General features: G+C 49.2%; 1 non-coding gene across 1 annotated transcript; it reads left to right on the top strand.

Moving 5' to 3' along the window:
• Positions 1-659: 659 nt before the first annotated feature.
• On the top strand, positions 660-765 carry LOC128595041 (U6 spliceosomal RNA). Its single transcript, XR_008382735.1, has one exon. It is a non-coding gene; the product is annotated as a U6 spliceosomal RNA (small nuclear RNA).
• The last annotated feature ends 23,032 nt before the right edge of the window (positions 766-23,797 follow it).

The raw sequence follows: 23,797 nt of genomic DNA, 5'->3' as shown, positions 1-23,797 counted from the left end.
TGGAGAGGACAGGCCTATTCTACACGTTCTAATGCTTTCCTTTCACTAGCATATTCCTTTGGGGTTTGGGTGCATCTTCATCCCAGAGTTCCTTTATTTAAATTCAAACGACCACAAGGAATGACATTCTAAGCCCTTGTATAAATCAAGTTTTAAGTCATAGAAACTGTAATCAACTAAATGAAGAAAAATTAAAAGAGGGGTGGGTTTATTGGCTCAAATCAATGAAAAGCCTGGAGCTTCAGATATGGCTGGATCTAGGTGCTCAAGTGTTGTCTTTAGGACTGTCACGACTCTCCTCTGGGCTGGCTTCATTCACAAGGGTCAAAGATGGCCCTGGGAAGTCCCATGTGTTCATTCTAATAGTTGGAAAAACAGGGCACCTCTCCCAAATCTTAGTGTTGATGGATTTATGAGGCTGAGACCAGGTGTCCGCCTGGAACAGGAGTGAGGTCAGTCCCCCTCAGTCCATGTGGACTAGGAATAAGAGGAGATCTCCAAGTAAAAACTGGGGAGCTGTGATGGAGCTGAGACCTGGAATGGAGGCCAGGGCATGGCTGATAAGAAAAAAGAACAGGTTCCCAAGGGCTGACAGACCAGAGCTGCTGAGCCATCCCTGGGCTCCTCTACTCTGGACTGTCACATGCGAAAGAAATACAGTGCTCACTTCAGCAGCACCTATATAAAATTGGAATGATACAGAGAAGATTACCATGGCCCATGCACAAGGATGACACGCAAATTTGTGAAGCATTCCATATTTTTTGCCAGGTGCAGTGGCTCACGCCTGTAATCTTAGCACTCTGGGAGGCTGAGGCCAGTGGATCACTTGAGCGCAAGAGTTGGAGACCAACCTGAGCAAAAGCAAGACCCTGTCTCTAAAAACAGCCAGGCATATGGTGAGCGCCTATAGTCCCAGCTACTTGGGAGGCTGAGGCAAGAGGATCACTTGAATCCCAAAGTTTGAGGTTGCTACGAGCAATAACACCGCAACACTCAACCCAAGGGCAACTGAATGAGAGACTCTGTCTCAAAAAAAAAGAGAGAGAGAGAGAGAGAGAAATATACTTATCTTGTTTAATTCATTGATGGTTCGTTTCTCTGTTACACCCAGTCAAACCTAATCCTATTGAATTCACACTCTAATCCTGTGACTCCCAGAGGGGACACAGGACTTTGAGACTCTGGGACTTTCCTGGGAAGAGGATAGTGGAGCTCCAGAGCCCAAGGCCATGACCCAAGGTCAGCTTCCTCCAACTCCCCATCCCCCCTCACACAACGCTCAGACCACCCCCATCAGGATCCTGTGACTGGAGGGGCCCCCAGAGAGCACCACTCCCTGGACAAACGGGTTGTGTGCACCTGCTCTGTCAGGCCTCAGGGACACGGAACTAATAAAACATGGTCCCTCAAGAAGTTTTCAGTGTGATGACAGTCAGGGAGAACCATGGGGGACAGGGTACAATGGGAATGTTGGACAATTGAGTCTTCCGGGATGAGCAGGATTCTGCCGGACAGAGAAGGTGTGCCAGACTGGGGGAAGAGCAGCGCATCTGGGGAACAGTAAGAAGTTCTCTGTGGTTGAAGCAGGGGGTACCTAGTGTGGGAAGAAGGGGAACATGCCTGGAAGGGCCTCCGGGGCCCTGGGTCTTACATGACCACAGACGATGCTTGGCTCCCATTCTGTAAGCGATAAGAGCCAGCAGGGGTTCTCCAGAGGGAAACTAGGAAGCCAGGTTTAGAATCCTAGCGGACAGATGAGGAAATTGGAGTCTAAAGACAAAAAGCCATGGTTCTGGGGTCCAGTTGTTCACTTATCAGAGGTTCCCAGAATACACGAGCCTGGGGTGAGCAGCGCTCTCCTGCCACCTGACCCCATGCTGCGCTCGAGGAGAGAGGCCTCTCCTCTGTCCCTCCTTTAGGTGCCTGTCCCAGCCTGGGTGGAAATGTATAGTAACATCCCCACTTTGCCAGAGCTACAGCGGGTCACCAGAGGAGCCAGAGCCTCGGAGGGAGATGCAGCCTCCCGGGGGCAGTGCCATTTGGGGGAGGGCCTGCCCCAGGGGCCAGTGTTGGTTCTCACTCTGCTTGGGTGCCAGGGTAACAGGGCCAAGCTGTGGAACTGGCTCTGTCAGCTCCTCCTTGGTGCCAGATCCTGGCCAGGGATGTGAGGGACATTGTGCTCACAGCTCTGAGCACAAGGCAGATCTGTGGACAATTATAATGTGAAAAGAGCTCAGCTGCCATAGCAATTTCTCTGTACAACTGTATGGTCACATCAGTTGTCAACACCCCTCTACTTGGTATCTGAAGGCCCCATCAGCTTGTGGGGCCTCTCAGATTCCTGCGCCATCTCCCCTCACCTCTCCCCATGAGGTCCAAACCCGATCTAAGGCTGAACAGGGGACAGAGTCCGACCCATTTCCCCATCACAGTCCTCATTTTCCCCTCCCCACGAAGAGAAACCCAACAAGGCCTTTCAGGATGAGTAGGAGGCAGCACAGAAGCATCTGGGTAGGCCCCGCAAAAGCCCAGCATTATGGCTGAAGCTGGGGTGTGTGTCCCAGGAGGTACTGGGAGAACAGGGAACCAGGGAGAGACCAGGTGGAGAGACAGGTCTCCGTGTTACAGGACTTAAATGTAGGACTGACATTGGTGACGGGGAACCATTGATACTTCTTCTGGACAAGGGGCCTCAGCCCTTACATGGCCCCCGCAGGCCAGAGCTGCCAGCCACAGCCCCACCAGCCCCAGACAGCACATACAGCTCAGACTCTGCCTGGCACAAAGTTCCCCAGGCTGCCCTGTCTCCAAGCCCAGGGACAGCTCAGCCAGGAGCTGCAGAAGTGTGGGTGGGAACAGCACTTTACCCACAGACAGAGATGGGGAGCTTCAGGAGCCTTAGCAGATGGGAGGGGCACAGAGGTGCAATGTCACATGACTCTCCAGGCAAGTGTAAGTTTGCACGGATGACAGAGCCTTCTCACACTCCCCTCCCTTCATCCCAAGAAGATAGTCCTTGCACCTCTGGCCTCCCAGAGGCCCCTGTAGGCCCCTGTAGGGGCCCCTGTAGGGGCCTCTGTCATTGCTCTCATGTTACTGTTTGGCAACCCTCTAAGGGCTGTCTCCCCGAATGGACTACAGTTTTCTCAAGGGCAGTGACAGATCATTGTCATAACCACAGGGAATTGCAGCATCTACTTGCTCAAGAAATGTCTACTGAATGGACGGGTCCGCTCGGGATGGCACAGGAGGTGCTTCTGCGGGTCTGAGCCCCTGTGTGTGCCCACCATGCCTGCTGGCTGGTCTGGCCTGCATCCTACCTCACCCAGGGATGTTCTGGAGGGAGGAGGGGTTGGTTTTCTTTGCTGCTCATTTGCATGACAGGTGTTGGCAGTTTATCTAACTGCGATAATGAAGAGGATGGGGGGTGCTAATTTCTTCTCACTTTATTGAATCCACCAATCCTTCACAGCCTCTGGGCCCTGAGAGGGGGTGATTAAAAGACACTTCAGCAGGCTGGTTATTGTCAATTAACAGACTCCAATATAAACAATTAATAAAGCAGCAGTGGGAGGCAAGAGAGAGGGATTCAATCCCCCAGCATGGGCAAGCTCTGCCAGCTCTTGGGCCTCTGGGCATAGCCACACACAGATGGCCCTGCCTGGGGGTGAGTGGTTAGGGGTGATGGATGTCCGAGGGGTGGTACAGAGATACAGGACAGGGTTGCTGCAAGTCCACCCCTTTGATGCCAATGAGGCCACACTGGGGAAGGGAGAGGACTTGCCCACGTGCCCAGAAGACCACCTGGCCAGTGATTTGAGGACAATATAGTCCATGCCCTTCTCCTCTAGCCCACCCCCTTGTGCCAGGCTGTGGTCCAGCGTGTTGCGTCTCCTCAGCCTCCTGAATCTAAAGAGCCCTCACTGGCCACTGTACTTTTTAAGGTAGCTCTCATGACTCTTTCTCTCACCAGGCTGCCTCCTCCACTCCCTGTACCTTGCCTTCCCCCTGCAATAAATGTGCTACACCATGGGCAACTTTCAGTGTCACAGGGTGAGCTTCCAAAAGTGCCCCTCTGAGCCCAGTCATGCCAGATGCCCCAAACATCCTGGGGGAGAAATCCTCAAACTCACCTTGAGGAAGGTGTGAAAATACTCAGCCTTGAGGGGCAAAGGAACATACCTAGTAACCGAAGGAGTTAGTGGGGCTGCCTGGATTTGACTCCAGGTCTGGGCACTGAAACCCACACATGCTGTAGACCAAGGTTCCCCAAATTTGTGCTGTAAAGAGCCATACAGCTTTGCCAGCCACACAGTCTGCATCACAGCCACACAATCTGCCAATGCGGTGCAAAAGCAGCCTTAGACAATATGCAAACAAATGTGTGGCTGTGTCCCAATAAAGCTTTATTACTAATGCTGAAACGCAAATTTCATATAATTTCACATCACAAAATAGTATTCTTTTTTTTTTTTTTTTTGTGGTTTTTGGCAGGGTCTGGGTTTGAACCCGCCACCTCCGGCATATGGGACCGGAGCCCTACTCCTTAAGCCATAGGCACCGCCCACAAAATAGTATTCTTACTTTGATTCTTTTTCCGCTTATTAAAAAATGTCAGATCTAGGCCTAGGATTCTTTTGGACTTCCCAAACATTCTAAAGGGAACCTTCCTGGAAAATGACCCAGGAGAGTGGGGACAGGAATTGAAAGTCCCCCTACCCAGCTGTGCTGGTGGGAGAGTAAAAGTGGGGTGCTAGACCCTGTTTCACCAGGGAACCAAATGGCCACAACGCATGGCCATACAGCACAGAACGCCAGGCTGAGAGGCAGGCATGGGTGGAAGTGAGCACAAAGACACAGGCGAGGCGTGATCAGTCAGGCCGCCCACTGCCCACTGGCACCAGGGCAGTACATGGGCAATCCAAAATGGTGCCAAGCCTTGGTGTTTGGATCTGGGACAGTTCCTGCTTTCATGTGGGATTTCGGATGTGTCTGATGTTCTGGCCCTTCAGGGTAAATAAATGAGAACACACTTGAGGGAGATGAGACATCTTCTCTCCTTGCCTCTACTCACCGCATTCACTCATCAACATTTTTTGAGCATCTACTAAAAGGGGCTTATTTTTCAGTTTGAGACAAAGCCATCTAGTTTTGGAGCATCTTTGGAAATGTTCCTAGAGGAGGAGAGTGTTGTGTTTAGAGTTTAGGGTTGTCAACGATGTTCCCAAGCCACCTGAGAATAACTAGAGGACATTCCATATCAACAGAGCAGGTGCGGAATCTCTTGAGGAAATTCCCAGTGTTGGAAAAGCAAGTACTTTAGCAAAGCCAATGCCATGTCAGAGGCAGCAGGAGGTTTCCTGGAAGTCTTCTTGTAGAAGGCAATGGTGGCTGGTGTGTGAGAGAGCACAAGGCCTTTGAAAGGCTGAGAAGTGAGCTTGCCGTCTGCCCACTGTGGGGCACTCTGCACCTTTCCCTGCCCGGCCTCTTCCCGCCTCAGCCACCACAGCACACCCCTCAGTCCCGGGGCAGGTCGCAGAACTGGAGCTCTGTGGTCACGTGAGCAGCAGGGACCTCCCCCTAGAGTCAGGACTGGTTCAGGCCAGGGTGCCGGGCGTGTGGGTTTCCTTTTCTCGTCCTGCACCTACAGCCCATCGGAAATCTTGCTGGCTCTGCTTTTAAGATGTGGCTCATTGTGGTTTTGATTTGCATTTCCCAGATGACTGGTGATGTTGAGCATTATTTCACATACCTGTTGGTCATATTTGTCTTCTTTTGAGAAATGTCTATTCAAGTCTTTTGCCCATTACAACCACCATGAGATATTACCTAGGTCTTGTTAGAATGCCTAATTATCAAAAAGACAAAAGGTAGCATGTGCTGGCAAGGCTGTGCAGAAAGGGAAATCTTATCTTCGGTGGGAATGTAAATTAGTATAGTTATTGTGAAAAACGGTATGGAGATTCTTCAAAATACTAAAAATGAAACTATCCTATGATCCAACAATCCCACTACTGAGTACACAAGTATATCCAAAGGAAATAAAATCAGTGTGTCAAAGAGACACCTGCACTCCCATGTTCGTTGCAGCACTATTCGCAGTAGCCAAGATATGGAATCAACCTAGGTGTCCTTCAGCAGATGAATGGACAAAGCAAATGTACATACACACGATGGGATACTATTTAGCCATAATAAAGAACAAAATCCTGTCACTGCAACATGGACAGACTGGAAAACATTCTGTTAAGTGAAATACATTAGGTACAGGGGACAAATACCACATGAGCTCACTCACGTGGGATCTAAAAAGTCATTCCTACAGACGTTGAAGGTGGAAGGAACCCAAGACGTGGGTTGCTGAGGGAAGAGGAGAGATTGTCAAAGGGTTTCTAACTACAGTGAGATAAGAAGGTTGGATGGCTCCCACCTGCTCTGGGAAGTCCAGAATGGGCAAATATATAAAGACACAAAGTATTAACAGATAAGTAATTTTCTGTGGCTGGAGGGTGGGATGAAAGGGAAGGGGGAGAAATTGGGAGTGGCTACTAATTGTTATGAAGTTTCTTTCTTGGCTGATAAAACACTCTAAAATTGATTGTAGATGGTTGCACAACTCTTGTGAATTTACTAAAAACCATTGGATTGTATACTTTAAGTGGGTGAATTGTGTGATACATGAATTATAACTCCATAAAGCCATTTTTTTAAAAAGTGCTCCAAATCTGACTACTGCCACTCTAGCTGGAACCTGGTAGAATGCTGTCACCCCCTCACTGATCTTTACCCTGTAGGCCATCCCCCAGAAAGAGACCTTCTGAGACCATCAATCACACCTCATCCCTTCTCTGGTCTCCAGGTCCCAAGGCTGCCTGTCATCCCCAGAATGAATCTAAAATTTTACCACGGCAGACAGTCTGCAAACTCACTGCCACCACCCTCTTCCACTCCCCGCCACCTGCCATACTGGTTTCCTTGTCTTCCATCCACCATCTGTCCTTCCCAGGGCCGTGGGCTCCCTCTCTCCCTTCCTGCTTCTTCTCTGACCTGCTTCTTCTTCACTGGTTTCCCTGAATTTATATCCCTGGAGCAGCATCTGGGGTCCATGAATTCCCCCAAAGATCCCTAGACAGAATTCAGGGGATCTGTGAATGTGCATGGGGAAAAAGTCACATCTCTCTTTTCACTTCCTTTTAGTTGAACTTTAGCACTTTCTCTCATTGCCCATGTTAACAACAAACCACGGTGGCAGTCACAGAACCTTTGACTTTGTCACCCATAGAAAGTGCAGTTTCAAATCACATAATTGCAGCAGAAAACCTGAAATATCACATAAGCTCAACCCTACTTCAGGATAATGGTAGTTTTATTAAACCTACTGCTCAATCTTATTATTTAGTACATTAATAAAAAGCACACATTTCAGGGTGGTGCTTGTGGCTCAAAGGAGTAGGGCACTGGCCCCATATACCAGAGGTGGTGGGTTCAAACCCAGCCCCGGCCAAAAACTGCAAAAAAAAAAAAAAAAGCACACATTTTGCTTCATCACAATATTTTTCCTTTATATTCTGATTACTGCATTTTAACATAATTAGTTTCCTTTGAATATTATCAATTTTACTTTGCAGATTTAAAAATGTTATTCTGAGAAGGTGCCCATAGGCTTCCTCAGACACCAGAGTGGTCTGTTTCACAGCAAGAGCAAGGAGTCCCTGTTCTAAAATGTGAACTGTGCAAAGAGGGCCTGGCACAAAGTAGGAGCTCAAGAAATGTTGGTGGGACAAGGAGGGAAGGGAGGAGCCAGCACAGAAGGAGCCCAGCTCAGTAGTCTGAGTCTACCTGCCCTAGGTTTGATCCCAGCTCTTCCACATGCTCCATGTGGAGCCTCCTAAAGCCTCAGTTTCTTTATCTGTAAGATGACACAATCATACCTGTATCATTCAGTTATCGTGAAAGTAAAACAGCATGCCCGGTTCCTGGTCTGAGACACAGTGAGTGCTTGATAAATTGCCCATCTTTTGGTCAAAGTGCTAGGCTTTTGCTCCTCCACTCTCACTCTCTAGATGTGTGGGAATCTGAACGCCCCACACACCCCAGGCAGGCTAGCCGGGGCTGGACCACAGGCAGGTCTGGGACAAACTGTTAGGAAGGAGGATCTGAGGGCTTAGGGCAAGCCTCGTCCCACTGGCCACATTCCAGCCAGGTGCCCCATAGGCTGAGTTTCCCTCTTTCTACCCTGAGCCCACCCAGGGGCCAGCTTGTCTGCCTTTCCTGCTCGGGGAGTCCCAGACTGGCATCTAGGGTCCCTGGCACCTCTTGCTTGAGACCCTGCCTCCTAACTTTTTGCCCATCACAACACATGCAAAAACTGACAACCATTTGTAACAGAGGGCAATGACACTGGAGGCAATGCGTCTTGATGGCACCCTGAGGACAGAGGATGCACTTCTTGGCAGCTGCCTTGTTCTCATACAGGGAGAGCGTGCTCCAACCTCAGGGCTTGGCTAGGAATGCTCTACATCCAAATATCCACGTGGCTCGTTACCACCACTTCTCATGCTGGCACAAGTTCCAGTCTTATCCATACCTGCCAGGAGTCTGGGGCAGTGGAAAGCCCCTGGCTTTGGGGTCTATCTCACCATTTGTAAATACCACAGTACCTTGGCTTCCTTGGGTTGATGAGAACAGAGGTGTTGTCTGTGTGTCCCTGGGTCGAGTGGGTATGCTATGATTGGGGCCCCGGACTGGTGGTCCTGTCCGATTCTGCCTGAGTTTCTTTCCTTCTGGAAAGAGAAAAGCCTATAGTTCTGGGGTGGGGTCTCTATCCTCTCCTGGACCTTGAGAGGATCAGCCCCCACCTCCACTGCCTCACAGTTGCCAGCCCATTGCACACCCCCCTCCTGCCCTTGGAGGGAGCTGAGGCAGATGTCACTGCACCCACCTTACAGATTGTGAATTCAAGATTCCAAGAGGTGAGGTGACAGCACCAGGTCTTTTCACTGTGTGCGATGCTATGATCCTTCATGCTGGACTGAACAATACAATGCGATGTCCACTTAAACAGACACATGTCAATTATGGAGTTCTTGTGGGACCATACCTCTACGCTTGGGGAGGTGGGCCTTGAGAATATGGGGTTGAATCCTCTGCAGCTCTGCAGGGATGTCAGCCTTCACTTACTGAGTCCCCACCAAGTTCCAGGCAGGCACAACTGTCCCATGCAGAGGTGAGGAGCCTGAGCCAGGCATGCCAGTGCCAGCCAGCTACATGTCAGATCTGCATGGCGGGGAAGTCTGTGGGGGAAGGGGAGCAGGGACAAAGAGGAGGCGTGAGAGTAAACGGAGCCCTATCTTGAAGAAACTGCAAGTTTGAAACGTCTAGGGATGCTGGGGGTGGAGATGAGGGTGGGGTGCTGATTCAGCAGACTGAGCTTTAGCCAGAAAAAGTAAACTGACAGCCATAGGGAGCCACTCAGTAACCAAAGTGCCGGATAAAAAAATGCTGGTAGAGGAAGAAGGAAGCTGGCAGCTGGGACCTCATGTGGCTATAGAAGGCACATCTGCACCTCCAGACAAAGCCAGGTGAGGAGGGGATCCCAGAGACTAGGAATGATGCTAGGCCATGGACTCCACCCACTCGCTGTCTCCTCCCTGCAGGAACTGTCCTCCGTGCATCTCTCCTGACTCACAAAGGAGTCCAGAAAAGGACCCGGCAACAATCAGTAGCAGTGGGTCCAGGGGAGTCGCCACCCAGGCCTACGCTTCTGTGGGCTATTTACCCGGATTGGGTAGCCAGGAGAGCAGGAGGCAAGTAAGGTGTCTTGTCTCTTTTGGGGGTTGAACATTTGGATGTGCTAGCACATGTGTATGCCAATGTGTATTGCATGTCATGTGTGTGCATATATGTGTTTGTGCACAAGCCTGCTCTGTGTGTGTATTGCATGGGTGCAAAGGCAAGGGGAGTGTGTGGGCGCGCTAAGAGCTCTGCAGGGAGAGATCGGATCAAGTAATGAGGAAGATACTCACTGTTGCCATCACCCCCTGCTGAGGCTGGCTGGATGGGGAAATATACAGGGAACAAAAGGCCTGGGGATCCTTCTCCCAAAGGTGCCAACCACCAGCAGGGGAGGAAGGGAGGGAGAAAGCAGTACCTTATTTAAATGCAAATGACTGAAAGACAACTTTCTTTATTAAAATGCAAATTGCACTTCAGTCTCTGACATCTCCTGTGTGCTAAAGCCACAGAACTCAACCGGGAATCAAAGCTGAAGGACCCCCATGCACCCAGGACAATGAGAGGCCCCATTTCCTGATGAAGCAATGGGGGGCAGAGGATGGGTCACGGGTGGGCTTGGCTGCTGAGTCAGGTGCTCATCCTGCCTTAGGGATTTGGGGAGAGAGAAGCAGCCACTGAGGCAGGAAATGGAGTGAGAGTCTGGACAGTCAGCCCCAGGCCGGACGAGACAAGAATTTCACAGGTCATTGCCTGTGGGCTCTCTGCCGACTGGGTCAACACACTGCGTGTTTTCCTAATAAGGTAGGGCTCCCAGGTCAGCCTGGAGCCTTCAGTTGGGAAATGGTGAGAACTGTTTGTCTGGTTGCCAACATCATTAAACCAGTTGCCTCTTGGGTGGTCAGGACCTGACAGAGCATCAGGGTTAACCTAAAGTACCCCCTAGCTCCAAGCTCAGGCCCCAAGGCAGACCCTCCTGCCTCAGCCACCCTCCCCTCCAGGGGCCTCAGGAGCAGGCCTGCCAAGCTCCCAGGAATAGCTGTGCAGGCCCTGAGGGTGAGTGGGGGTTATAAATGGGTCCATGCCCTGCTCCCCAAGCTGGCTGACCTGGCAAGAGGTCAAGTCCTCTGGAAAGCAAAGTGTCTTTCTACACACAAAGACATGCTTGGTTTCTTTTTCTAATTCATCCACCCACAGAGGGTGCCTTTTCCTAATTTGCACAGAGATGTTGAGGCTGGGGACCCCTAAGACCTCTGACTCCTCTTTCTTCTGGTTCCCTCATCCCTCTTAGACCTTACCTCTGCTCTTTGCTCCTTGTCCCCCAGGGCTCAACACTGTTTTCTTCACCTTCCTTTCTCCCTGTCTTTCAGCCATTATCCTACCATCTCTGTACCCCTTCCTCTATGGATCCTTTTGGCTTGCCCCCCTAGAATCAGCTGGCACTGGGGCCTTACCCACTAGGATCCAAAGCAGGTACAGGCAGCACGGGAAGGGTGGGCAGGGCCCTAGCTGACTCAGACTGGTGCTGGCACGTGCAAAGAGCCCAGGGCATGGGGGGAGGTCCCGGCTCCTTCCATCTGCCAAGCTCCTAATATAGTCAGCAGCAGCAGAGGGGAAGCGAGGGAGCGGGGGAAGCAGAAGGCAACTTAGAGCTGGAGGGTGACAGAGCTGCTTCCTCCATATAAATAGTCCCGTCTGTCACCCTGGGGGTGGCAGCTTCCTGGGGCACTTCTGATGTCATTGACTTCCGAGCTTTGCCAGTGCCTAGTGGGGGCCGGGGATGCAGGCCGAGCAGCCCGAAGTGCTGGGGGCCACCCCAGTGCACCCTGGGTCTCAATTCCCTGGCAATCTGGCCTTTCCTGGCCATCTTCTTGCCCCTGGACACACACAGACACCCACACCCCAATCTGTGTAGGCCTTGCTTGAGCCCCTCTGAGGTGCCTACCTACAAAGGAACCCTTCCTGGACACCACCCACAAATCACCTATGTGCTGTCCTGGCTAGAAGGAGGCCACCCCAAGTGACCACAAAGAGCTGGAAATCTCATTTAGCTCCCCATCTCGCCACATGATGGGTCCTTGTATAATCAATGATGACGGTTTTGAGACATGAATGGGTCCTGGCTCTTGCCACAATGGCCTCACCCCCCTCAGCCTGTCCCTGCTTAGATGTCAGGGACCTGGCTCCATGCCCCCGGGAGCAGAGCAGAGGTAGGCTTGCCCCTTCACACCTCTCCCTGATACCTCCACCTCCACCCTGCCCGACTTCTGGCTTCTTGTCAAGAAGGTGGAGGACACAGAGCTGCCCCCAGGGCTGGGCTGTTTCCCTACCTCAAGCTATGAGCTCCCCAAGGACTCTGCACATGCCAGCTCTGTGGTATCAGGAAAGGCCCTGCACCCATCACCTCCTTCAGAGAGAGCTTCTAATGGGACCCGGCCTGTGAGGACGGTGCAAGCAACAGTCCTTGGCACTCAGCCCTGTCTCCACTCACAGTTCTCCTGGAAGAGTCCCCCCTGCCCAGTCTGCCACACACACACAGGGCTCAGGTGCTAAGTTGTGGGCCTAGAGCAGCCCCACCAGTGCATCCCCTCCACCCTTTCCACTTGGCACCCACCCACTCAACTTCCAGGCGCCGCCAACTCACAGAGTGCGATGACAGGAGACTGCCTGCCTTCCCACGCACCCCGACCAGCTGGGAATTGGAAGGGTAGCTGTGGGGCCTGTTCTGGCCACCTCCCAGCATTGCTGTGGGACTGAGCACCACTTGCCATGGCGCCGCCTTCCCTCCTGCCTCCACTCCCTGAGTTTCCTGGGATCACCTACCAATTAAACTTGGATCCAATTGGATATGAGTCTTATCTCAAGGCCCGCCTCTGGGGAACCCCAATGAAGAGTTCCACACTGTTGTGAGCCAGCTCTCTGCAGAGCCAAGTGACACTGGGGAAAGGGGTCTACCTTCAGCCACTCTGATGGCTTCAGGGCCGGGGCTTTCAGGAGACACTTTGTTATCAGTCTCTGCAGACCCTCTGCTGCCTTTGGTGCTGTGACAGAGCCATCTCCTCTCATGTTCTTGGTCCACGTGTCAGTGTCCTCTTATTGGCCCTTCTAAAAGAGGCTAAGGCAGCCTGTGGGTGACAAAAAAATCATGCCTGGTTCTTGGGGGGGTGGGGTCAGAAAACTGAAGATTACTAACATACTGCCACTTACAGTCAAACAGGTTGTTTACTGCACAAGGGCATCTGGCCAAAAGGACAGCCCCTGTTGTTCTTTACACAAAGCTGGCACTTACCTGTGTCCTTTGTGGGGGGAGGAGATTTCTTTATATAAAGGGACAGTGTGGGCCTCAGCAGCCCTGCTTATGAGGCATTTTTTTTTTAGACAAGAGTCTTACTTTGTTGCCCTCGGTAGAGTGCCATGGCTTCACAGCTCACAGCAACCTTCAACTCCTGGGTTTAGGCAATTCTCTTGCCTCAGCCTCCCGAGTAACTGAGACTACAGGTGCCCGCCATAACACTCATCTATTTTTTTGTTGCAGTTTGGCCGGGGCCGGGTTTGAACCCTCCACCCTCGGTATATGGGTCCAGTGCTCTACCAACTGAGCCACAGGCGCCGCCCATGAGGCATGTTATTACTCACATTTCAGTGTGGAAACTACAGCACAGAAAGTGTAAGTAATTTGCCCAGGAGTTCGCAACATATAATTGAGCCAACCTCCGAATCTCAGCGTTCCCGCAACCACACTGCCCCAAGGTACCTTGACGGGGCTAAGCCAGGTCTGAGAGCTAGAAACCTGGGGAGGGTTCAGACTCCTGGGGCCAATCAGTCCTGAGACAAGGGGATTCAGAGAAACGGGGGACGTCATCTCTCCTCAGCTGACCAGGGGTGTGAGGCCCCACGCCTGAGCTGCCTACTGCAGGAGGAAGGACACTGGCTCCGTGAACCTGAGCAGGTAACCAGCCTCACAGACGCTCTGTTTCCCCACGTAGAAAATGCAGTTGACAGGCTGGCCTCACTGGCCAGGATTAATCCAGCTGTGTGAGGTAAGGAGGTGTTTCAGAGTGCCTAAAATCACACCTAGAATTGCCCCAGAGCTTCATGCGTACTTGTCATCTACTTAATATAAGTACTATTTTCCTGGTCTGTCCATGAAGACCCCTGCCTTTTACTGCCTGGGAGCCCGTCCTTCCACGGACTTGCCTGCCTCCTTCTCCTGACACAGAACTTCTCCAAGCCCAAATGCCAGGGCAGGGCACTCCCCAGTAATGACTCAGCCTGTTTGTAATGAGTCCAAACATCTGGCTGACAAAGGGCACAGCCCGCTCCCGAAGCAGCTCCTTCTGCACAAATATGTTCTTAATATTCAATTAGTATTTATCCACCACGAACAACAATTATGCCATTGACTCTCAATGAAGTGCCTGGTTAATTAATTAACACAGTCTTTAACATGCTGGCAGTGTTCCTCCAAGATAGTTAAAATAATAGCATAGTGACGCCAGGATTAGCCCGGGGCTGGCAGGGGTGCCCTGGGTTTCCCCTGCTCCAGATGTGATTCTGGAGTCAAGCACATGCCACACAGCCATCTTCTGGAGTTAAAAAAAAATTCACGGGGATTTTGGGCAAATCATTTAACCCCTCCTAGCCGGCTTTCTGCTGCGGCAGCTGATCACCAAGATCCCTTTGAGTCCCACATGCATGGGTTCTGTAAGTGACATTCATGTCTGAATTGACTCCCCACAAGTTGCTGCACCCTGGGACTCGACTCTACCTCTCTCTTCCACCCCAGCCCCTGGCCTACTATTCCAGCATCAACCCCTCAGACCTCACTTCCCTCTCCTGCTCCTTCCTCTAGGTGTTCCCCAGCTCAGGTCAGCTTCTATTTCTGTCCTCATCTTTTTCCCCATCTCCCCCCATGCCCTCATTTGCAGCCTGCAGGTCCTGACTGCCTTTTTCATCAGCCTCTTTCAGAGCCTATGAGGGTGCAGAGTATACACAGCCTGGGACCACCCTGGTAAGTGCACATATTAGCTGTGTGACCCTGGGCAAGTAACTCAACCCCCACCCCATGCTTCAATTTCCCTACCTCTAGAATGGGGGCAGTCCTGTGAGAAATAATCATAGCTTCCTCTTGCGTTAGCCAGACCCACAGTGGAATGGCTCGAACTCAATAGTGGCTTGTTTCTCACTCATGGTCAACCCAGGGCACCTTATACCAGCAGCTGGGTCCCTGTCATGTAGTGACTAAACGGCCCAGGTAGCAGTGGGGAACCTGTGGCCTTATGCCCATACATAGCTTTCTATGTCCTTAAGTGTGGCCTTTTGACTGAATCCAAATTTTACAGGACAAATCCTAGATTTATTTTAAAAGTAAAATAAAAATATAAAAGACAACATTGTATTAATAAAAATAATAGGATTTCAATAAAATAGAAGGCAAGTTCAACGTGTTCCATCTTCTCTGGGAACCTTGCCATGGTCCTCATGGTCCCTGCTGGGTCAGCCAGAGTCCTGCTGAGAAGAGTGAGGAGGAAACTCATTCACTTCCCTGAAAGCTCTGGCTGGAAGGGCTGCGTTGCTCCCACCCAACTTACACTGGTGACAAAGGGGTTACACTTAGCTACAAAGGAGGCCAGGAGATGTGGCCAAGACACGTGCTCAGGGAGGAGGAGAGGGGACCATCAATGCATGGAGGGGCCTCTGCCACCTGCCCTCAAGGGTCCTTAGGAAGACCAAATGCATTAATAAATATGAAACACCGGGAGCCTGGCAAGAGGTAAAAACCATCTAAGCCATTGCTACTGTTATCCTGTGTGCCCACCCCCGGCTTTGTGGATACCAAGATGAATGAGACATAGTCTTGGGTATAAGGACCCCACCAAGGAGGGTAGTAGAAGAGAGAGAAGTGTAACCCACCTCTCATAATTCAGAAGATGCACACCTGAGGTGGACATGATGCTATGGGACAGATGAGGGAAGTGAGGGGCTGGAAGAGGACTATGAACTGAGTCTTAAGGAACAGACTCCAGGGTCTAGCTATGCAGGGGCCTGGCAAGGAGTTCAATGTGGCTATAGACAGACCTGCACTACAGCCAAATTGCTCTAATGAAACATACCATTCACTGACCTTGGAGGGGAAGAAGCCATTTTGACTCTGTTGAACATTTGTTTGAGTTCCCCTGATCGGTTGAAAAATGTTGCAAAACAAAAGGGCTTGCCCTTTTGAGAAGCTGAGCTGTGACAGAAACTAGCACACCTAACAAACAAAATCCCTTCTTCTGAAGGGGAAGGCACTAGGGAAGGGAGTGATCGTCAAGCCATTCGTGGCAAGTTCATTGCTCCCTTTTCTAGTGATTGGTTTAAAGGTGTCCACATGGCCTGATTTCGGCCAGTAAACTGTAAAAAGAAGTCTGTTAGAAGGACTCTGGGGAAGATTTTACTCCTTGATTAAAAAAAAAAAAAAGCCATACGCTAGGAAAAAAACCCTCTTTTCTTGCTTTTGGATACTGTGATGTAAACATGTGATGTGGCAACCATTTTGTGACCATGAGGGAAAACACAGCTGCTGACATGTGGAGAATTGCAAAGTGGAGCAAGGAGCAAAAATGAAGCTCAAGATAATGTACTGAACTTCTGGACCTTCCCTGGAGGAACCCAACTTCCTGACATCTTGTTAAGTAAGCCTTAACAAGTAACTCTTAAATGAGTTACTTCATTTTTTTATCTATAAAATGAATAATGGCATCTACCTCATAGGGTAGTTATGAGAATAAAAGGGAGTTATTAGGAACACCCTTAGAAACATGCTTACACATATATCTGGCATTGTTGTTGTTCAATAAATATAATTGAAATAATAAAACCCCCTATCAGTTAAGACACTTCGAGTTGGCTTTTCTGTCATTTATAGGCAAAAGCATCCTAGTTATTACTTAGGTGGCAAAGAATGAGTACCTTCAACAGAGTACAGGGCTGAAAAGCAGCAGAGACGAGTCTGGACCAGGACTGGGGGTGATGTGAAGATCTGGAGCCTGTGGGAAGATGGTGTGATAATGCTGGTCCCTAACATACTCCAAGAGGGGACAGCTGGTGTCTGCAAGGTCCAGATGGTCAGGGCACACCCAGACCTCATCTTCACCCATTGTCTTCTAGCACACAGTCATGGCTCAAAGGGCCAAACAGATGCCTTCTCCACAGGGGTCTGAGCCATGGAGAGGGAGTCAGGCAGGGTGGCCTTTCATGTTCCCAGGGGTGGCAGGAAAATGTGACTCAATATGCCTCAATCTCACCTCCACACCACTTAAGAGCCATTTCTCTTTTTAAAATTATTTTTATTGTATTTATTTATTTATTTGTGAGACAAGGTCTTGTGCTATTGCCTGGGCTGGAATGAAATGGCATCATCACAGCTCATAGCAACCTCAAATTCTTGTGTTCAAGCAATCCCCCTGCTTCAGTCCCCCCACCCCCAAGTAGTTGGGACTAAAGTGTGTACCACCACAGCTGGCTAATTTTTAAAACTTATTTTTTGTAGAGACAAGCTCTTGCTATGCTGCCCAGGCTGGTCTTGAATTTCTGACCTCAAGCAACCCTCCCACCTCTGCCTCCCAAAGTTCTGGGACTGTTAGTGTGAAAAACCACATCCCACCAAGAGCCATTTCTCTAACTAGACATGCCCTCGTCTATTCCTGTTGGGAAGATCTGTATGTTCTCCTTTGGTAAAACCTCGCCTTCTCCAGGAGGCTGGCCTAGATAAGTGGTGCCACACTGGATTGTGCCTTCTTTGCTCTACTCTAGCTCAGAGAAGGCATCTGTTTGGCCCTTTGAGCTCTGAGGTATTTGCATTTGTAATATTGTCCTGGGGACCTATTCTATGTGTGTCCTCCTTCTCCCATCAGAATAGGAGCTCCCAGGGGCAGGACTGCCTCCCTCTGGACAAAGGTCTCCCTGAAAACAAAGACTGTCTCTTCCAACAGACCTCCCTGAGAACAAGATTGTGTCCCCCCACTTAGATGGGTGTTCCTTGATGGCAGAACCAAGAGATTCTTGTGAACCCAGCTACCAAATGTACAGAGACTTTTCTCCATGTTGTTCCCCAAATCAGGTCATGTTAGCATGGACCCAGATGATCCACTTTGACTTCATGTACACAGCCAAGGCTTTCTAAATAATTCCCCCACTTACCCGGGTTGTGTGAGGGGAGTGGTTCTGAGCAAAATCCTACATCTCCCAGAGTCCTGTTGAGGCCCTTGGAGGGTTCCCCTGCACGTTGGGACTGATGAGTCTCCAGCCACCAGAAGAAGTAAGCCATTTCCCAGTCACATTCCTGGTGTGGGACCAAGGCATGGGTACCCTCTCTCCAGTGAGAACTTCTCTGTTGCCTCCTCCTCCTCCAGAGCACCCTTTTCCTGGACCAGCCCCCACCCTTCCCCTGGAATCTGCTCCTCCCCCTCCCAACCAGGCCACAGCTGAATTGTGGGCCATCTGAAGCTGATGGTAGGCACAGTTAGAATTAAAGGTGCAGTGTTATTGGTGGCTGAGTGTCCTGTGAGTGATTCCAGCTGTCACTAAGGCCAGATAGAATCCCTGACTTCCTTGGACTTTGACTCTTGGGCCTTACAAGGACTCTGGGAACCAAAGCGTTCTGCCTTCACCAGGGCCAGTTTCACAGCATTTGACTTTGTGCTTGGTTTAATGCTTTACGGTGTCCATCTTGAAATTGTTCATAATTTTTTAACCATAATTTTTCAACCACAAATTATGTAGCCAGCCCTGCTCCTCACCCAGCTGCCGAGGCTGGGGCCTCTGTTCTTGCCACCACAGGCCTGAGCTTCTGTATGTCCTTCACCAGTGCCAGCAGGCTCAGCTCCCAGACACAAACACCCTGGACTCCTCCAGCCCTTGTCCCTAGCACTTCGCCCCACTGCCACCCCCTGGGCTCAGATGACCCCTCTGCCTGAGGGACTGACAGCAGTACCCTGACCCTGGCATCCTGGCTTCTGCACTACTCCCTCCTCTGTGTACCCAACTCTTTCTAAATTACCTGTCCTATCACGTCCTTCACCTGCTTTCACCACTTCACGGGCTCCCTGCGTCTTAAGTGATAATTTCTAAGCCCATGTGGCCCAGGACACACACAAAGCACTATGTGACAGACTGAGCCCCTGCCTGTGTGTCTAGAAATCATCCCAAGCCATGCCCTCCCCATGAACGTCCCTACCCTGCTTCCTTCGGTTCCCAGAAATAACCTGCTTCATGCTCTGTGTCTCTGCTCACTTTCTCTGCTGGGTGCCCTTCTCCACCTTCAGCTAGCTGTTTCCTGACACCTGCAGAACTCAAGCACCCTCTCCACAGGCCCACAGCCTCTCAGAATAGTAGTTGGTGGCTAACTGTCCCTGGGTCTGTCCCCTGGTCTCCTCAGTGTCCAGCACAACACCTCCTAGGGGCAGCAGGGGAATGTTGACCTTTAGGGGTGCCAAAGCCACCTCTCTCCCCTGGACCCCAGCCTGCTGGGTCATTCATTCCACAGCATGTGACAGCACAGAGTGCCAGGCTCTGAGCAGGCACCATGCAGCATGACCCACCACACAACATGCTGCCCCTGGGAGGTGTGGGAAGGGGCATGTCAGCATAGAACACGTGAGCACAGATGAGTGTCCAGGGGTGAGAAATGCAACGAAGACAAGCTGGAGCACGTCAGGGACAGAGAGATGATGGGGCACTGCTTCCTGCTGGGTCATCAGGAGGGCCTCTCTGATAAGGGGCAGTTGATCAGAGGCTGAAGGAAGCAAGGAAGTAGCCCTGGTTAGGAGAAGTGGGTTCCAAACAGAGGGAACAGCAAGGGCAAAGGCAGGAGTAGTTGGCAGGGCCCAGGGAGGTGAGGATGCCAGTGCTTGGGAGCAGAGTGAGCGAGGGGAAGGTGGAGGGCAGCGAGGTCAGGGAGGCTGCAGCAGCTGCTGTGCTGCTCCGCCCCACTCCTGCCCGCCCCCTCCTCTGGAGTGAGAGCTTGCAGCTGAATGACTCCATGCAACCACCTCATCAGAGCCACACACCTTCCCTGAGACAGCCCCCATCTGGGGACTACTCCGTGAGGGGTACAAGGCCCGAGTCCCTGGCCTCAAGTGAAACAACTTCAGTGCTACCCCAGTTCCAGAGCTGAGGCCATTGTTAGAGCTGCATCAAAGCCCAAGTCCCCCTCTGCCTATTTGATCATCCTCACTCCTTTCCAGGTCAGGAGAACTGTCAACATCACAGCAGAGGTTGTTACTATCATCCAGGTGAGAAAGGATGATGGCTAAGACCAGATGGGGGGTGGGCAGTGGAGGATGTAAAATCTCCTGAAGGTTGGGATGACACGATTTACTAATAAGGGGAGGCAGGGTATTCCACATGGTCCCTGGATTCCCTTCCAGCCCCAGACTCGCTGCACCCACAGTGTTCATGACAGGCTCCCTGAGTGAGGGCCCCCACTCTTTCCAGCCCATCCTCTGTATCCAGAGAGAGAGGGTCGAGTTCAGCTGTCCCGAGCGCCTTCTCCAAGCTTCACCTGCTGCGAAGTTATGATAACACCACTGCCCTCCTGAGCTGTCACTACTACAGGTTCAAGGTCACCAGTCTCAGCCAGCCACACCTTGCCCTAAAACCCATCTGCCTTGCTCTGGACTCTCACTCTGCAACAAACAGGTCCATCCAGCCACACACCCCAGCAGTTTTACAGCTGTGTGGATGAAGCATCCCCTCTGGGCAGCAGGGCAGGGGCAGCCTGAAGACACAGCAGACCGAAGGAGTGGGGAGTCAGTACCACAGGGGCAGCCCTCATCCAGCAGGAGGTAGGAGTTGGTAGATAGACATCCTTCTGAGGGACAACTCTGAGGTGCCTCCAAGGGTCCCACAGGATTAAGCCCCGATCACCCATAGTGGCAACCAACTCAGTAAGACTACCCCAGCTGACTATAATGAAATTAAATAAAAAGTCAATAACAAAAAAATAAAACCTCATAAATCTCCAAACACTGGAAATAAAACAACACACTGATAAATAATCTGTGGTTCTAAGAAGTCTCAAGGGATATTAGAAGGCATATGAGCCAAAAATATATCTAATTACAGCCAGGCATGATGGCTTGCACCTGTAATCCTAGCACTTTGGGAGGTCAAGGCAGGAAGATTGCTTGAGGTCAGGGGTTCGAGACCAGCTTGAGCAAGAGGAAGACCCACCATCTCTACTAAACAATAGAAAAATTAACCAGGCCTGAAGGTGTGCACCTATAGTCCCAGCTACTTGGGAGGCTAAGAAGATAGGACGATGGCTTGAGCCCAGGAGTTTGAAGTTACAGTGAGTTATGATAACATCACTGCCCTCCAGCCTGGGCAACAAACTAAGCCCTTAATCAAAAAATAAAATATAAAAAAGAATAAAATTACAATACAGCAAAATTTGTGAGATGCAGCTAAAGTAGTACTTAAAGAGAAATTTATAATATTAAATTGTTTATATTGGAAGAAAAGTATCAATATATCAATCCAAATTTCATCTTGAGAAACTCAAAACTAGGGACAAAAATAGCAAAATAAACAAGTAGAAGGAAGGAAGTAATAAAGAAAAGAGCAGAAAGCAATGAAATTGAAAAATAGAAAAACAACAGAGAACATCTATGAACCTGAAATCTGTTTCTTTGAAAAGATTAATAAAATTGATAAACCTAGCCAAATTGACAAAAGAAAAAAGACATAAATTACCGATATTTAAAAGAAATAGGGCATATCACTGTACCTGATATAGACTCTGACATTGGAAGGATACAAAGAATGCTATCACCGGCTCTGTACACATAAATTCAACAACTTAGATGAAATGGACTAACCAATTCCTTGAAAGCCACAAACTACCAAAACTCACCCAAGAAGAAACAGATAGCTTGAAGAGTCTTGTAATCTATTAAAGAGATTAAATTTGTTATTTCAAACCTTCCAAAAAAGAAATCACCAAGCTCGTATAACTTCACTGGCAAATTTAGCCAAATATTTATATAATAAATAACACCAATCTCTTCTAGAATACAGAAGAGGGAATATTTCCCAATTTATGTTTTAAGGTCAGAATTACCTTGATACCAAAACCAGATAGAAACAGTACAAGAAAAGATAACTGCACACAGATATCCCTTGCAAATGTACATTAAAAAAAAAATCTTTGGTTCAGTGCCGTAGCTCAGTAGTTAGGGTGCCGGCCACATACACCAGGGCTGGCGGTTCAAACCTGGCCCAGGCCTGTTAAACAACAATGACAACTGCAACAAAAAAATTACTGGGCATTTGGGCACCTGTAGTCCCAGCTACTTGGGAGGCTAAGGCAAGAGAATCGATGAACCCCGAGAGTTTGAGGTTGCTGTGAGCTGTGACGCCATGGCACTCTACCCAGGGCGACATAGTGAGAGACTCTACCTCAAAAAAAAAAAAAAAACTTCAGCGAAGTATTAGCAAATAGAATATAGTAATATATAAAGTGAATAATATACCATGACGAAGTGGGGTTTACTGCAGGAATGTAAGACTGATTTGGTATTTGAAATTCAGTCACCATAGTGTAATCCACCACATTAATAGATTAAGGAAGAAAAAACACACAATCCCATTCGTGGAGGCAGAAAAGCACTAACAAACTTCAACACCCATTCATAATAAAAGCCCTCAGCAAATTAAGAATCAAAAAGGACTTCCTTCATCTGATAAAGGGAATCTACAAAACAAACAAAAACCCTACAACTCACACCATACTTAACAGGGAAGAACTGAATGCTTTTCTCTAAGATCAGGAGCAAGACAAGTAAATCCTAGCCAGTGGAATGAGGCAAGAAAAAGAAATGAAGCATACAATGGGAAAGGAAGAAGTAAAATGGTCCTTACTTGCAGACAACATGATTTTCTATGTAGAAAATATAAAATCTGAGCCTGGTTCAGTGGGTCAGCCCTATAATCCCAGTGACTTGGGTTACTGAGGTGGGAGGTTGCTTGAGGAGTTTGAGACTGCAGTGAGCTAGGATCACTCTAGCCTGGGTGCCAGAGCAAGACCCCCACTCTAATAAAAAAAAAAAAAAAGCAAGAAAGAAAATACCCAAATGGCTCCTAGAACTAATAAAAGAATTGAGCAAAGATATAGAAAATAGGATCAACACATAAAAAACAATCCTATTTTCATATACTAGCGATGAATGCTTGGAAACCAAAATTTAAAAAAAAAAAACACCAATTATAATAGTTCCCCAAAAATGAAATACATAGGTATTAAGATAACAAAACATGTGCAAGATCTGTATGGGGAAAACTACGAATGCCAATGTAAGAAATCCAAAACCTAAATCAAATTCTCACACACTGCTGGTGAGAATGCAAAATGGTACAGCCACTCTGGAAAACACTTTGGCAGTTTCTTATAAAGTTAAATATACAAATGTCATACAACTCGGCAATCTCACTTCTAGATATTTACCCTATAAAAATAAAAACATATTCACAGGAAAAACTGTAGATGAATGTCTACAGCAGCTTTATTCATAATCACCCAAAACTGCAAACAATTCAAATGTCTTCCAATAAGTGAAGAGATAAAACTGTGGTCCCTCTGGTCCATGGACTAGTACCCAGCAATAAAATAGCACTATGATACATGCAACAACTTAGATACATCTCCAGGGCATTAAGCTGAGTGACAGAAGCCACTCTGAAGATTATATACTATAAAATTCCATTCATGTGACATTCTGGAAAAGGCAAAACTATAACAATGGAGAACAGATTAGTGGTTGCCAGGGGTTGTAGGGGGACTGGATTACAAAGACTCAGCCTCAGACAGTTTGGGGGCTAATAATATCCTTCAGTATCCTGATTGTGGGTATATGAAACTATGCATACATTAAAACTCATAAAACTGCCTCTCTCCAAAAAAGTCAATTTTACTGTATGTTAATTTTTTTAAAACAACAATGTTTAGCCTGATATGATAGCTCACACCTGTAATCCTAGCACTTTGGGAGGCTGAGGTGGGAGGATCTCTTGAGCCCAGAAG

Source organism: Nycticebus coucang, chromosome 9, assembly GCF_027406575.1.
Source record: "Nycticebus coucang isolate mNycCou1 chromosome 9, mNycCou1.pri, whole genome shotgun sequence".
Taxonomy (NCBI): Eukaryota; Metazoa; Chordata; class Mammalia; order Primates; family Lorisidae; genus Nycticebus; species Nycticebus coucang.
Note: the sequence above shows the minus strand (reverse complement) of the source record. Positions and strands in the feature narration are given on the sequence as shown.